The sequence below is a fragment of the Nerophis ophidion genome, linkage group LG13, assembly GCF_033978795.1.
Source record: "Nerophis ophidion isolate RoL-2023_Sa linkage group LG13, RoL_Noph_v1.0, whole genome shotgun sequence".
Classification (NCBI taxonomy): domain Eukaryota; kingdom Metazoa; phylum Chordata; class Actinopteri; order Syngnathiformes; family Syngnathidae; genus Nerophis; species Nerophis ophidion.
The window spans coordinates 42,883,135-42,896,986 of NC_084623.1; the positions used below are offsets into that span (position 1 = coordinate 42,883,135).

The window sequence follows — 13,852 nt, forward strand, 5'->3', positions numbered from 1 at the left end:
ATTGTCCAGAATCATCATTATTTTACATATTGAAAGAATTATATGCACAAAAATTGTCTGAATTGATTTTAAAAAACAGGTTGAGAAGAATCCCCGTTGGCGCAGCAGGCAGTGCGTCAGTCTCATAATCTGAAGGTAGTGAGTTCAATCCTTACAAGAGGCATTTGTTTTGAAAACAACACAGGTTCGTCAATTTCTCATCGAGAAGTGCCAATGAGTGAACTTGATAGAAAAGATTATGAACAATGCTGACGATCAGACTTGCTTGCCTAACAAAATGGAAAATGCTTATCTTTCTCAAACTATAACAAGTACTATTGTCCAGAATCTTCATTATTTAGTGTATTCAAAGAAATGTATACAAAAAACTGTCTGAACTGATTTTAGGAAACATTTTGAGAAGAAGCCCCGTTGGCGCAGCAGGCAGCGCGTCAGTCTCATTATCTGAAGGTCGTGAGTTCAATCCTCACACGAGGCATTTGTTTTGAAAATAACACAAGTTCGTCAATTTCTCATCAAGAAGTTTCAATGAGAGAACTTCATAGAAAACATTATGAACAATACTAACCATCAGACTGGCTTGCCTAACTAAATGGAAAATGCTTATCTTTCTCAACTTATAACAAGTACTGTTTTCCAGAATCTTCATTATTTAGCGTATTCGAAGAAATGTAAAAAAAAACCTGTTTGAATTGATTTTTAAAAACAATTAGAGAACACACCCCGTTGGCGCATCAGGCAACGCGTCAGTCTCAATATCTAAAGGTCGTGAGTTCAATCCTCACACGAGGCATTTGCTCTGAAAATAACACAGGTTCATCACTCTCTCATTAAGATGCACCATCTCGTGCCAATGAGAGAAATTGATGGCAAAGATGATGAACAATACTGACGATCAGACTGGCTTGCCTAACAAAATGGAAAATGCTTATCTTTCTCAACTTGTAACAAGTACTGTTGTCCAGAATCATCATTATTTTACATATCGGAAGAAAAGTATAGTAAAAACTTTCTCAATTGATTTTAAAAAGTAGATTGAGAACAAACTCGTTGGCGCAGCAGGCAGTGTGTCAGTCTCATAACCTGAAGGTTGTGAGTTCAATCCTCAATCGAGGCTTTTGTTTTTAAAAAAAAAAAAAAAAAAATCATCAATCTCTCATCAAGAAGCACCGTCTCGTGCCAATGAGTGAACTTGATAGAAAAGATTATGAACAATGCTGACGATCACACTGGCTTGCCTAACAAAATGGAAAATGCTTATCTTTCTCCACCTATAACAAGTAATATTGTCCAGAATCTTAATTTTTTAGGGTATTCGAAGAAAGGTATACAAAAAACTGTCTGAATTGATTTCAAAAGACAAGTTAAAAGCAAGCCCCGTTGGCGCAGCAGGTAGCGCGCCAGTCTCATAATCTGAAGGTCGTGAGTTCAATCCTCACATGAGGCATTCGCTCTGAAAATAACATAGGTTCATCACTCTCTCATCAAGAAGCACCATCCTGTGCCAATGAGTGAACTTGATAGAAAAGATTATGAACAATGTTGACGATCAGACTGGCTTGCCTAACAAAATGGAAAATGCTTATCTTTCTCAACTTGTAACAAGAACTATTGTCCAGAATCATCATTATTTTACATATTGGAAGAAATGTATGCAAAAAACTGTCTGAATTGATTTTGAAAAACAAGATGAGACCAACCCCCGTTGGCGCAGCAGGCAGCGTGTCAGTCTCATAATCTGAAGGTCGTGAGTTCAATCCTCACACGAGGCATTTCTTTTGAAAATAACACAGGTTCATCAATCTCTCATCAAGAAGCACTATCTCGTGCCAAAGAAATAACTTGACAGCAAAGATTATAAACAATGTTGACTATCAGACTGGCTTGCCAAACACAATGGAAAATGCGGATCTATCTCAACCTGTAACAAGTACTATTGTCTAGAATCTTCATTATTTAGCGTATTGGAAGAGATGTATAAATTGTCTGAATTGATTTTAGAAAAAAAAAGTTGAGAACAAGCCCTGTTGGCGCAGCAGGCAGCGCGTCAGTCTCATAATCTGAAGGTCGTGAGTTCAATCCTCACACGAGGCATTTGTTTTGAAAATGACAAAAATTCGTCACTCTTTCATCAAGATGCACCATCTTGTGCCAATTAGAGAACTTAATAGAAAAGATTATGAACAATAATGACGATCAGACTGGCTTGCCTAACAAAATGGAAAATGCTTGTCTTTCTCAACTTGTAACAAGTACTATTGTCGAGAATTATCATTATTTCACATATTGGAAGAAATGTATACAAAAAAACTGTCTGAATTGATTTTAAAAAACAACCTGAGTAGAAGCCCCGTTGGCGCAGCAGGCAGTGCTTCAGTGTCATAATCTGAAGGTCCTGAGGTCAATCCTCACATGAGGCATTTTTTAAGATATTAACACAGGTTTGTCAATGTCTCATCAAGAAGTGCCAATGAGAGAACTTGATTGAAAAGATTATGAACAATACTGACGATCAGACTGGCTTGCTTAACAAAATGGAAAATGCTTAACTTTCTCAACTTGTAACAAGTACTATTGTCCAGTATCATCATTATTTTACGTATTGGAAGAAATGTATAAAAGAAACTGTCTGAATTGATTCTAAAAACAGTTGGAGATGAATCCCGGTTGAAGCAGCAGGCAGCGCGTCAGTGTCATATTCTGAAGGTGGTAAACTCAACCCTCACATGAGGCATACATTTTGATAATAACATAGGTTCGTCAACCCTCCTCAAGAAGTGCCAATGATTGAACTTGATAGAAAAGATTATGAACAATGTACTATTGTCCAGAATCATCATTATTTTACATATCAGAAAAAATTTATATAAAAAACTTTCTGAATTGATTTTAAAAAAGTATTGAATACAAGCCCCGTTGGCGCAGCAGGCAGCGCATCAGTCTCATAACCTGAAGGTCGTGAGTTCAATCCTCACACAAGGCATTTGTTTTGAAAAAAACACAAGTTCATCAATCTCTCATCAAGAAGTGCTTATGAGTGAACAATGTTGACGATCAGACTAACTTGTCCAACAAAATGGAAAATGCTTATCTTTCTCAACTTGTAACAAGTTCTATTGTCCAGAATCCTCATTATTTTACATATTGGAAGAAATCCATACAAAATTCTGTCTGAATTTATTTTTAAAAACAGCTTGAGAACAAGCCCCGTTGGCGCAGCAGGCAGTGCGTCAATCTCATAATCTGAAGGTCGTGAGTTCAATCCTCTCACGAGGCATTTGTTTAGAAAATAACACAAATTCGTCAATCTCTCATCAACAAGCACCATCTCGTGCCAATGTGGGAACTTGATAGCTGATATTATGAACAATGCTGACGATCAGACTCCCTTGCCTAACGAAATGGAAAATGCTTATTTTTCTCAACCTGTAACAAGTACTATTGTCCAGAATCTTAATTATTTAGCGTATTTGAAGGAATGTATCCAAAAAATGTCTACATTGGTTTTAAAAAAATATTGAAAGGTAGCCCCGTTGGCGCAGCAGGCAGCATGTCAGTCTCGTAATCTGAAGGTCTTGAGTTCAATCCTCACACGAAGCATTTGTTTTGAAAATGACACAGGTTCGTCAATCACTCATCAAGAAGTGCCAATGAGTGAACTTGATAGAAAAGATTATGAACAATGGTGACCATCAAATTGGCTTGCCTAACAAAAGGGAAAATCCTTATCTTTCTCAACTTGTAACAAGTACTATTGTCCAGAATCATCATTATTATACATATTGGAAGAAAAGTATACAAAAAAACTGTCTGAATTGATTAAAAAAAATAGGTTGAGTACAAGCCTCGTTGGCGCAGCCGGCAGCGCGTCAGTCTCATAATCTGAAGGTCGTGAGTTCAACCCTCACACGATGCAATTGTTTTGAAAATAACACAACTTCGTCAAACCCTCATGAAGAAACACCATCTTGTGCCAATGAGGGAACTTGATAGAAAAGATTATGAACAATGCTGACGATCAGACTGGCTTGCCTAACAAAATGGAAAATGCTTATCTTTTTCAACCTATATCAAGTACTATTGTCCTAAATCTTCATTATTTAGCGTATTCGGAAAAATTTATACAAAAAACTTTCTGAATTGATTTTAGAAATCAGGTTGAGAACCAACCCCGTTGGCACAGCAGGCAGCGCGTCAGTCTCATAATCCGAAGGATGTGAGTTCAATTCTCACGTGAGGCATTTGTTTTGAAAATAACACAAGTTTGTCAATCTCTCATCAAGAAGCACCATCTTGTGCCAATGAGGGAACTTGATAGAAAAGATTATGAACAATGCTGACGATCAGACTGGCTTGCCTAACAAAATGGAAAATGATTATCTTTTTCAACTTGTAAAAAGTACTATTGTCCAGAGTCATCATTATTTAGCGTATTCGAAGAAATGTGTACAAAAAACTGTCGAAATTTATTTTAAAAAGTGTTTGAGAACAAGCCCGTTGGCGCAGCAGGTGGTCTGTCAGTCTCATAATCTGAAGATCGTGAGTTCAACCTTCACACAAGGCCTTTGTTTTGAAAAAAAGACAGGTTCATCAACCTTTCATAAAGAAATAACATCCAGTGGCAATAAAGAAACTTCATTGCAGAGATTAAGAACAATATTGAGGATTAGACTTTCCTGTCTAAGAAAATGGGCAAAGCTCGTCTCAATTTATATACAATACAAAATCATGATTTTGTATTGTTTCCGATGAAGAAAATTCAACCAAAAAAAGTCTGAACTGATTTCTTAAAGTGTGTCAACACAAGCCCTATTGCTGCAGCAGGGAGTGCGTCAGTCTCATAATCTGAAGGTCGTGAGTTCAATCCTCACACGAGGCATATGTTTCGATAATAACACAGCTTCGTCAATCTCTCATCAAGAAGTGCCAATGAGTCAACTCGATAGAAAAGATTATGAACAATGCTGACCATCAGACTGGCTTGCCTAACAAAATGGAAAATGCTTATCTTTCTCAACTTGTAACAAGTACTATTGTCCAGTATCATCATTATTTTACATATTCAAAGAAATGTATACAAAAAAATCTGATTTGATTCTAAAGACAGTTGGAGTTTAATCCCGGTTGGCGCACCAGGCAGCGGGTCAGTCTCTCTCTCTAATGGTCCTGATTTCAATCCTCATACCAGGCATTTGTTTTGAAAATAACAAAGGTTCGTCAACCCTCATCAAGAAGTGCCAATGATTGAACTTGATAGAAAAGATTATGAACAATGTACTATTGTCCAGAATCATCATTATTTTACATATCAGAAAAAATGTATACAAAAAACTTTCTGAATTGATTTTAAAAAACAAACTGAATACAAGCCCCGTTGGCGCAGCAGGCAGCGTGTCAGTCTCATAATCTGAAGGTCGTGAGTTCAATCCTCACACGAGGCAATTGTTTTAAACAAAACAGAAGTTCCTCAATCTCTCATCAAGATGCACGATCTCGTGCCAATGAGAGAACTTGATAGAAAAGATTATGAATAACGTTGACGATCAGACTGGCTTGCCTAACAAAATGATAATGCTTATCTTTCTCAACCTATAACGAGTACTATTTTCCAGAATCTTCATTATTTAGCATATTCGAAGAAATGTAAACAAAAAACTGTTTGAATTGATTTTTAAAAACAATTTGAATACAAGCCCCGTTGGCGCAGCAGGCAGCGCGTCAGTCTCATGATCTGAAGGTCGTGAGTTCAAACCTCACACGAGGCATTAGTTTTGGAAAAAAACACAGTTTCGTCAAAACTCTCATCAAGAAGCACCATCTCGTGCCAATGAGTGAACTTGATAGCAAAGATTATGAACATTGCTGACGATCAGACTGGCTTGCCTAACAAAATGGAAAATGCTTATCTTTCTCAACTTGTAACAAGTACTGTTGTCCAGAATCATCATTATTTTACATATTGGAAGAAATGTATGATAAAAACTTTCTCAATTGATTTTAAAAAGTAGGTTGAGAACAAGCTCGTTGGCGCAGCAGGCAGTGCGCCAGTCTCATAATCTGAAGGTTGTGAGTTCAATCCTCAATAGAGGCAAAAAAAAAAAAATTGTCAATCCCTCATCAAAAAGCACCATCTCGTGCCAATGAGTGACCTTGATAGAAAAGATTATGAACAATACTGACCATCAGACTGGCTTGCCTAACAAAATGGAAAATGCTTATCTTTCTCAACTTGTAACAAGTACTATGTTCCAGAATCTTCATTTTTTTAGGGTATGCGAAGAAACGTATACAAAAAAACTGTCTGAATTGATTTTAAAAAACAAGCTGAAAACAAGCCCCGTTGGCGCAGCAGGCAGCGCGTCAGTCTCTTAATCTGAAGGTCTTGAGTTCAAACCTCGCACGAGGAGTTCGTTTTGAAAATAACACAGTTTCCTCAAACTCTCATCAAGAAGCACCATCTCGTGCCAATGAGTGAACTTGATAGCAAAGATTATGAACATTGCTGACGATCAGACTGGCTTGCCTAACAAAATGGAAAATGCTTATCGTTCTCATGTTGTAACAATTACTTTTGTCCAGAATCATCAATATTTAGCGTATTCGAAGAAATATATACAACATTTTTTTTTTTTTTAAAAGGTGAAGAACAAGCCCTGTTGGCGCAGCAGGCAGCGCGTCAGTCTCATAATCTGAAGGTCGTGAGTTCAACCCTCACACGAGGCATTTGTTTTGAAAATAACACAGGTTCATCAATCTCTCATCAAGAAGTGCCAAAGAGTGAACTTGATAGAAAAGACTATGAACAATGCTGACCCTCAGACTGGCTTGCCTAAAAAAATGGAAAATTCTTATCTTTCTCAACTTGTAACAAGTACTATTGTCCAGAATCATCATTATTTTACATATTAAAAGAATTATATACACAAAAATTGTCTGAATTGACTTTAAAAAACAGGTTGAGAAGAATCCCCGTTGGCGCAGCAGGCAGTGCGCCAGTCTCATAATCTGAAGGTAGTGAGTTCAATCCTTACAAGAGGCATTTGTTTTGAAAACAACACAGGTTCGTCAATCTCTCATCGAGAAGTGCCAATGAGTGAACTTGATAGAAAAGATTATGAACAGTGCTGACGATCAGACTGGCTTGCCTAACAAAATGGAAAATGCTTATCTTTCTCAAACTATAACAAGTACTATTGTCCTAAATCTTCATTATTTGGTGTATTTGAAGAAATGTATACAAAAAACTGTCTGAACTGATTTTAGGAAACATTTTGAGAAGAAGCCCCGTTGGCGCAGCAGGCAGCGCGTCAGTCTCATTATCTGAAGGTCGTGAGTTCAATCCTCACACGAGGCATTTGTTTTGAAAATAACACAAGTTCGTCAATTTCTCATCAAGAAGTTTCAATGAGAGAACTTCATAGAAAACATTATGAACAATACTAACCATCAGACTGGCTTGCCTAACTAAATGGAAAATGCTTATCTTTCTCAACTTATAACAAGTACTGTTTTCCAGAATCTTCATTATTTAGCGTATTTGAAGAAATGTAAAAAAAAACCTGTTTGAATTGATTTTTAAAAACAATTAGAGAACACACCCCGTTGGCGCATCAGGCAACGCGTCAGTCTCAATATCTAAAGGTCGTGAGTTCAATGCTCACACGAGGTATTTGCTCTGGAAATAACACAGGTTCATCACTCTCTCATTAAAATGCACCATCTCGTGCCAATGAGAGAAATTGATGGCAAAGATGATGAACAATACTGACGATCAGACTGGCTTGCCTAACAAAATGGAAAATCCTTATCTTTCTCAACTTGTAACAAGTACTGTTGTCCAGAATCTTCATTATTTTACATATCGGAAGAAAAGTATAGTAAAAACTTTCTCAATTGATTTTAAAAAGTAGATTGAGAACAAACTCGTTGGCGCAGCAGGCAGTGTGTCAGTCTCATAACCTGAAGGTTGTGAGTTCAATCCTCAATCGAGGCTTTTGTTTTTAAAAAAAAAAAATAAAAATCATCAATCTCTCATCAAGAAGCACCGTCTCGTGCCAATGAGTGAACTTGATAGAAAAGATTATGAACAATGCTGACGATCAGACTGGCTTGCCTAACAAAATGGAAAATGCTTATCTTTCTCCACCTATAACAAGTAATATTGTCCAGAATCTTAATTTTTTAGGGTATTCGAAGAAAGGTATACAAAATACTGTCTGAATTGATTTCAAAAGACAAGTTAAAAGCAAGCCCCGTTGGCGCAGCAGGTAGCGCGTCAGTCTCATAATCTGAAGGTCGTGAGTTCAATCCTCACACGAGGCATTCGCTCTGAAAATAACATAGGTTCATCACTCTCTCATCAAGAAGCACCATCCCGTGCCAATGAGTGAACTTGATAGAAAAGATTATGAACAATGTTGACGATCAGACTGGCTTGCCTAACAAAATGGAAAATGCTTATCTTTTTCAACTTGTAAAAGGTACTATTGTCCAGAGTCATCATTATTTAGCGTATTCGAAGAAATGTGTACAAAAAACTGTCGAAATTTATTTTAAAAAGTGTTTGAGAACGAGCCCCGTTGGCGCAGCAGGTGGTCTGTCAGTCTCATAATCTGAAGATCGTGAGTTCAACCTTCACACAAGGAAATTGTTTTTAAAATAACACAAGTTCATCAACCTTTCATAAAGAAACAACATCCAGTGGCAATAAAAGAACTTCAATGCAGAGATTAAGAACAATATTGAGGATTAGACTTTCCTGTCTAAGAAAATGGGAAAAGCTCCTCTCAACTTCTAACACCTACCATTGTCAAAAATCATGATTTTGTATTGTTTCCGATGAAAAAAAAATCGATCAAAAACAGTCTGAACTGATTTCTTAAAATCTGTCAACACAGGCCCTATTGCTGCAGCAGGCAGCGCGTCAGTCTCATAATCTGAAGGTCGTGAGTTCAATCCTCACACGAGGCATTTGTTTTGAAAATAACACAAGTACTTCAATCCCTCATCAAGAATTTCCAATGAGTGAAATTTTGAACGATTTTTCTTTAAGAAGCAACATCTCGTGCCAATGAGTGAACTTGATAGCAAATATTATGAACAATGTTGACGATCAGACTGGCTTGCCTGACATAATGGAAAATGCTTATCTTTCTCAAACTATAACAAGTACAATTGTCCAGAATCATCATTATTTTACATATCGGAAGAAATGTATACAAAAAACTGTCTGATTTGATTTAAAAAATATATTTTAAGTCAAGCTCCGTTGGTGCAGCAGGCAGGGCGTCAGTCTCATAATCTGAAGGTCGTGAGTTCAATCCTCACACGAGGCATTTGTTTTGAAAATAACACAAGTACTTCAATCCCTCATCAAGAATTTCCAATGAGTGAAATTTGGAACAATTTCTCATCAAGAAGCACCATCTCGTGCCAATGAGTGAACTTGATAGCAAATATTATGAACAATGCTGATGATCAGACTGGCTTGCCTAACAAAATGGAAAATGGTTATCTTTCTCAACTTGTAACAAGTACTATTGTCCAGAATCATCACTATTTTACATATTGGAAGAAATATATACACAAAAACTGTCTGAATTGATTTTATGAAACAGGTTAAAAACAAGCCCCGTTGTCGCAGCAGGCAGCGTGTCAGTCTCTTAATCTGAAGGTCTTGAGTTCAAACCTCACACGAGGCATTTCTTTTGAAAATAACACAGTGTCCTCAAACTCTCATCAAGAAGCACCATCTCGTGCCAATGAGTGAACTTGACAGCAAAGATTATGAATATCGTTGACGATCAGACTGGCTTGCCTAACACAATGGAAAATGCGAATCTATCTCAACCTGTAACAAGTACTATTGTCCAGAATCATCAATATTTAGCGTATTCGAAGAAATGTATACAAAAAACTGTCTGAATCGATTTAAAAAAACAGGTCAGGAGCAATCCCCGTTGGCGCAGCAGGCAGCGCGGCAGTCTCATAATCTGAAGGTGGTGAGTTCAATCCTCACACGAGGCATTTGTTTTGAAAATAACACAGCTTCGTCAATCTCTCATCAAGAAGTGCCAATGATTAAATTTAATAGAAAAGATTATGAACAAGGTTGACCATCAGACTGGCTTGTCTAAAAAAATGGAAAATGCTTATCTTTTTCAATTTATAACAAGTACTATTCTCCAGAATCTTCATTATTTAGCGTATTCGAAGAAATGTATTCAAAAAAACTGTCTGAATTGATTTTAAAAAATAGGCTGAGAACAAGCCCCGTTGGTGCAGCAGGCAGCGCGTTAGTCTCATAATCTGAAGGTCGTGAGCTCATTCCTCACACGGGGCATTTGTTTTGAAAATAACACAAGTTCGTCAATCCTTCATCAAGATGCACCATCTCGTGCCAATGAGAGAATTTGATAGCAAAGATTATGAATAACGTTGACGATCAGACTGGCTTGCCAAACACAATGGAAAATACTTATCTTTCTCAACCTATAACAAGTACTATTTTCCAGAATCATCATTATTTAGCGTATTCAAAGAAATGTAAACAAAAAACTGTAAACAAAAAACTGTTTGAATTGATTTTTAAAAACATTTTGAGGAGAAGCCCCATTGGCCAGCAGACAGCGCGTCAGTCTCATAATCTGGAGGTTGTGCGTTCAATCTTCATACGAGGCATTTGTTTTGAAAATAACACAGGTTCATCAATCTCGCATCAAGAAGTGCTAATGAGTGAACTTGATAGAAAAGATTATGAACAATATTGACGATCAGACTGGCTTGCCTAACATCTTTCTCAACCTATAACAAGTACTATTTTCCAGAATCTTCATTATTTAGCGTATTCTAAGAAATGTATACAAAAAACTATCTGAATTGATTTTAAAAAACAGGTTAAGAACAAACCCCGTCGGCGCAGCAGGCAGCGCGTCAGTCTCATAATCTGAAGGTCGTGAGTTCAACCCTCACACGAGGCATTTATTTTGAAAATAACAGGTTCATCAACCTTTCATCAAGAAGCAACATCAAATGGCAATGAGGGAATTTCACTGCAGAGATCGTGAACAATGCCGAATATTAGACATTCCTGCATAAGAAAATGGGCAATTTGTAAATGTATACACAAATATTGTTAGCGCAGCAGGTAGCGTCATCTGAAGGTTGTGAGTTGAATCTTCATACAAGGCATGTCCTTGGAAAAAAACACAGGTTCGTCATCTTTTATCAGGAAGCATTATCTAATGCCAATGCCACCATTATTTAGATTAATCATTATTTAGCGTATTCAAAGAAGATATGTATATGAAAAGCAGTCCAACAACCACATTTGGCAAATAAGGACTGGGTAATCGCCTTGGACCGCTATCCAATGGTGGGTCGCTTGCTATGTTCAGCCGGGATCCGTGGAGGATTTCCCAGTGTCCAGGCGCTTGCTAATCAGCCTGTGCCATGGGCCTGGCTCCAGAGTGGGACCCCGGTATTCTCAATTTTCTTTTCTTCGTAAGACTCTTTTTGACCCATTTTTAGTCCGACCCATCACATTCGGACAGTTTGCCTTGGGAAAGCCTAAAAGGAATTTGTAGCTTCTTGGATCATTTGGGTACTCTAACTCCTCCACCACGTTAAGGTGGCGATTCATGGAGGAGAAGCAGATACCGTTCAATAAAAACAGCAACAATTGTAATGAAGAGACGACGATTAATTTGCTTCACAAATTAGAAGAACAAAACATTTTCTAGTGCCGCGATGGCAGACATAGAGGAATAGATTCATTAAAGAAGGTATCAAAGGAAATGTGAGATTCAGGCTTAATTTAGACCCCTGAACAAAATATGAAAGAGATGAAAGAGAATGAAACACATGTTGTATATTATGAGGTTATTAATAAAGGATACACAAACCTTTTCACGCATTTGTGCACCCCAAACTGATTAACAATAACTCTGTATACCACACAACTGGCAAGAAAGATAGTCCAGATCTATGCCGCAAATGTCAATCAAGTGATGTTATAGTGAAGATCGATGATCACTAACTTTTAGGACCGGTAGCTAGCGATCGACTTAATGGGTACTTCTGCTTTAGATGGACCCTTTTTGTCTTTTCTGGAGAAAAAAACCAACATTGAATAAACATACAGTATATCGCTAATATTCAGTTGGCTGTGTGTTTGTCTAATTTTTGAAACATTTAAGTATGTTGGATTTAGCTTTGGAAGGCTAAATTAGAGATGGATACGAGAGTTGTTTGTGCATTAAAACTTAATTGTTTTTTATCGCCTGTCTATAAATGCTAACACACTCTCAAAAAGGCAGCCAATGTTACGTTTGGATGAGGTTTTTGATTTCTATACCAGCATGCATCACATAATGCAGGGGTGGGGAACCTTTTTGGCTGAGAGAGCCCTGAAAGCCAAATATTTCAAAATGTATTTCCGTGAGAGCCATATAATATTTTTTAACACTGAATACAACTAAATGCGTGCATTTTTAAGTAAGACCAACATTTTTAGAGTATAATAAGTCTATTAGTATTTTTAATAACGTTGTTATTCTGAAGCTAACCAATAATAAATAAAATGTCATGTCTGTTGATCATGTTTTTGTTTAGCCATGTGCTGTTTGTCCTTTGGACTCTTTAAGTTACTGTTTTTTTTCCACTCCCTTGTCTGGTTTCCTTGGTTACTCATTTTGTCCTCCTGTCTCTGGTGGACAAAATGCTCGCTCACCTGCTTCTCTAGCACTAATCAGAGGCAGTATTTAAGCTCGTTTTGCCAGTCTGTCTCCCTGTGCTGACTTGTTTCATGCCTCGCCATAGTTTCGTGCTTCATGCCATGCCAAGTAAGCTTTGTTTGATTTATGTTCATAGTCTGTTTATGCGTTAGCTTTGTTCTTTAGACCAAGTTGTGCCTCCGCTGTGAGCGATTTTTGTTTGTATATTTTTTTAGTTAAAATTAAATCATGTTTTTACCTAAATGCCATGTCCCGAGTAGTCCGTCTGCCTTACTGGGAGAACGACACCGCAGAAAGCTGCAAACCCCCCCGCATCGTGACATAAAATACTTCTTACCATTATTGCGACTTCTTGAACAGGTGCGGTAGAAAACGGATGGATGGATATAAATGCATGAGAATGTTTTAGATTTTGCTCATTAATTTTTAGCACTGTGATTACCAGCAAAATTATTCATAAGTATCGCGTTAAGCAATGTCAGCAAGATTTGTCTGAGAGCCAGATGCAGTCATCAAAAGAGCCACATCTGGCTCTAGAGCCATAGGTTCCCTATCCCTGACATAATGCATTAATAATATGTTCCTGTCAAGGCAATTAAGGGGCCTTATAGCTCTGTACATAAAAGATATATACATTTTTAAAGGCAAATATAAATTCAAATATCTTGGGTTTGGACTTGAATTTAATTATGATTGAACAGAGGGGTCAACAGATATCAAGGAAAACCCACATGCCTGAAATCATATTGTTTAGGCCGGGGGTCGGCCCTAGTGGCTCTCTGGAGCTTTTTCAAAAATGTATGAAAAATAGAAGAAAAAAAAAACAATAATGACATTTTTTTTGTGGTCCTCATTATTTTGAAAAGTATATATGTATATGTATGTATGTATATATGTAGTGTTTTTGACTTTGAGGATTTGCAGCATGTTTGACCATTAGTGTAGTATGATATGTACTTAATATACATTGAAAAGTACATATGCAGTATGTATATTTCTATAGTCCTTGTCATGCTAGAGCCACACACTATCCACTGTAACTGTTACCCCCCCAGAAGTGAATCACTTACAGCAAGGGTACAAATCCCCAGGAGTGTTCTGTGTTAATGACCACTGGA

The 13,852-nt window shown here is 37.3% G+C and overlaps 9 non-coding genes across 9 annotated transcripts; all 9 read left to right on the forward strand.

Annotated features, from left to right (window-relative positions):
* Positions 1 to 405: 405 nt before the first annotated feature.
* On the forward strand, positions 406 to 478 carry trnam-cau (transfer RNA methionine (anticodon CAU)). The gene has a single exon. It is a non-coding gene; the product is annotated as a tRNA-Met (tRNA).
* An 896-nt stretch (positions 479 to 1,374) lies between these two features.
* On the forward strand, positions 1,375 to 1,447 carry trnam-cau (transfer RNA methionine (anticodon CAU)). Its single transcript has one exon. It is a non-coding gene; the product is annotated as a tRNA-Met (tRNA).
* A 574-nt stretch (positions 1,448 to 2,021) lies between these two features.
* Positions 2,022 to 2,094, forward strand: trnam-cau (transfer RNA methionine (anticodon CAU)). Its single transcript has one exon. It is a non-coding gene; the product is annotated as a tRNA-Met (tRNA).
* Positions 2,095 to 3,843: 1,749 nt separating this feature from the next.
* On the forward strand, positions 3,844 to 3,916 carry trnam-cau (transfer RNA methionine (anticodon CAU)). Its single transcript has one exon. It is a non-coding gene; the product is annotated as a tRNA-Met (tRNA).
* A 1,452-nt stretch (positions 3,917 to 5,368) lies between these two features.
* Positions 5,369 to 5,441, forward strand: trnam-cau (transfer RNA methionine (anticodon CAU)). Its single transcript has one exon. It is a non-coding gene; the product is annotated as a tRNA-Met (tRNA).
* Positions 5,442 to 5,692: 251 nt separating this feature from the next.
* Positions 5,693 to 5,765, forward strand: trnam-cau (transfer RNA methionine (anticodon CAU)). Its single transcript has one exon. It is a non-coding gene; the product is annotated as a tRNA-Met (tRNA).
* An 885-nt stretch (positions 5,766 to 6,650) lies between these two features.
* trnam-cau (transfer RNA methionine (anticodon CAU)) lies at positions 6,651 to 6,723 on the forward strand. The gene has a single exon. It is a non-coding gene; the product is annotated as a tRNA-Met (tRNA).
* A 558-nt stretch (positions 6,724 to 7,281) lies between these two features.
* trnam-cau (transfer RNA methionine (anticodon CAU)) lies at positions 7,282 to 7,354 on the forward strand. The gene has a single exon. It is a non-coding gene; the product is annotated as a tRNA-Met (tRNA).
* Positions 7,355 to 8,249: 895 nt separating this feature from the next.
* trnam-cau (transfer RNA methionine (anticodon CAU)) lies at positions 8,250 to 8,322 on the forward strand. The gene has a single exon. It is a non-coding gene; the product is annotated as a tRNA-Met (tRNA).
* Positions 8,323 to 13,852: the final 5,530 nt, after the last annotated feature.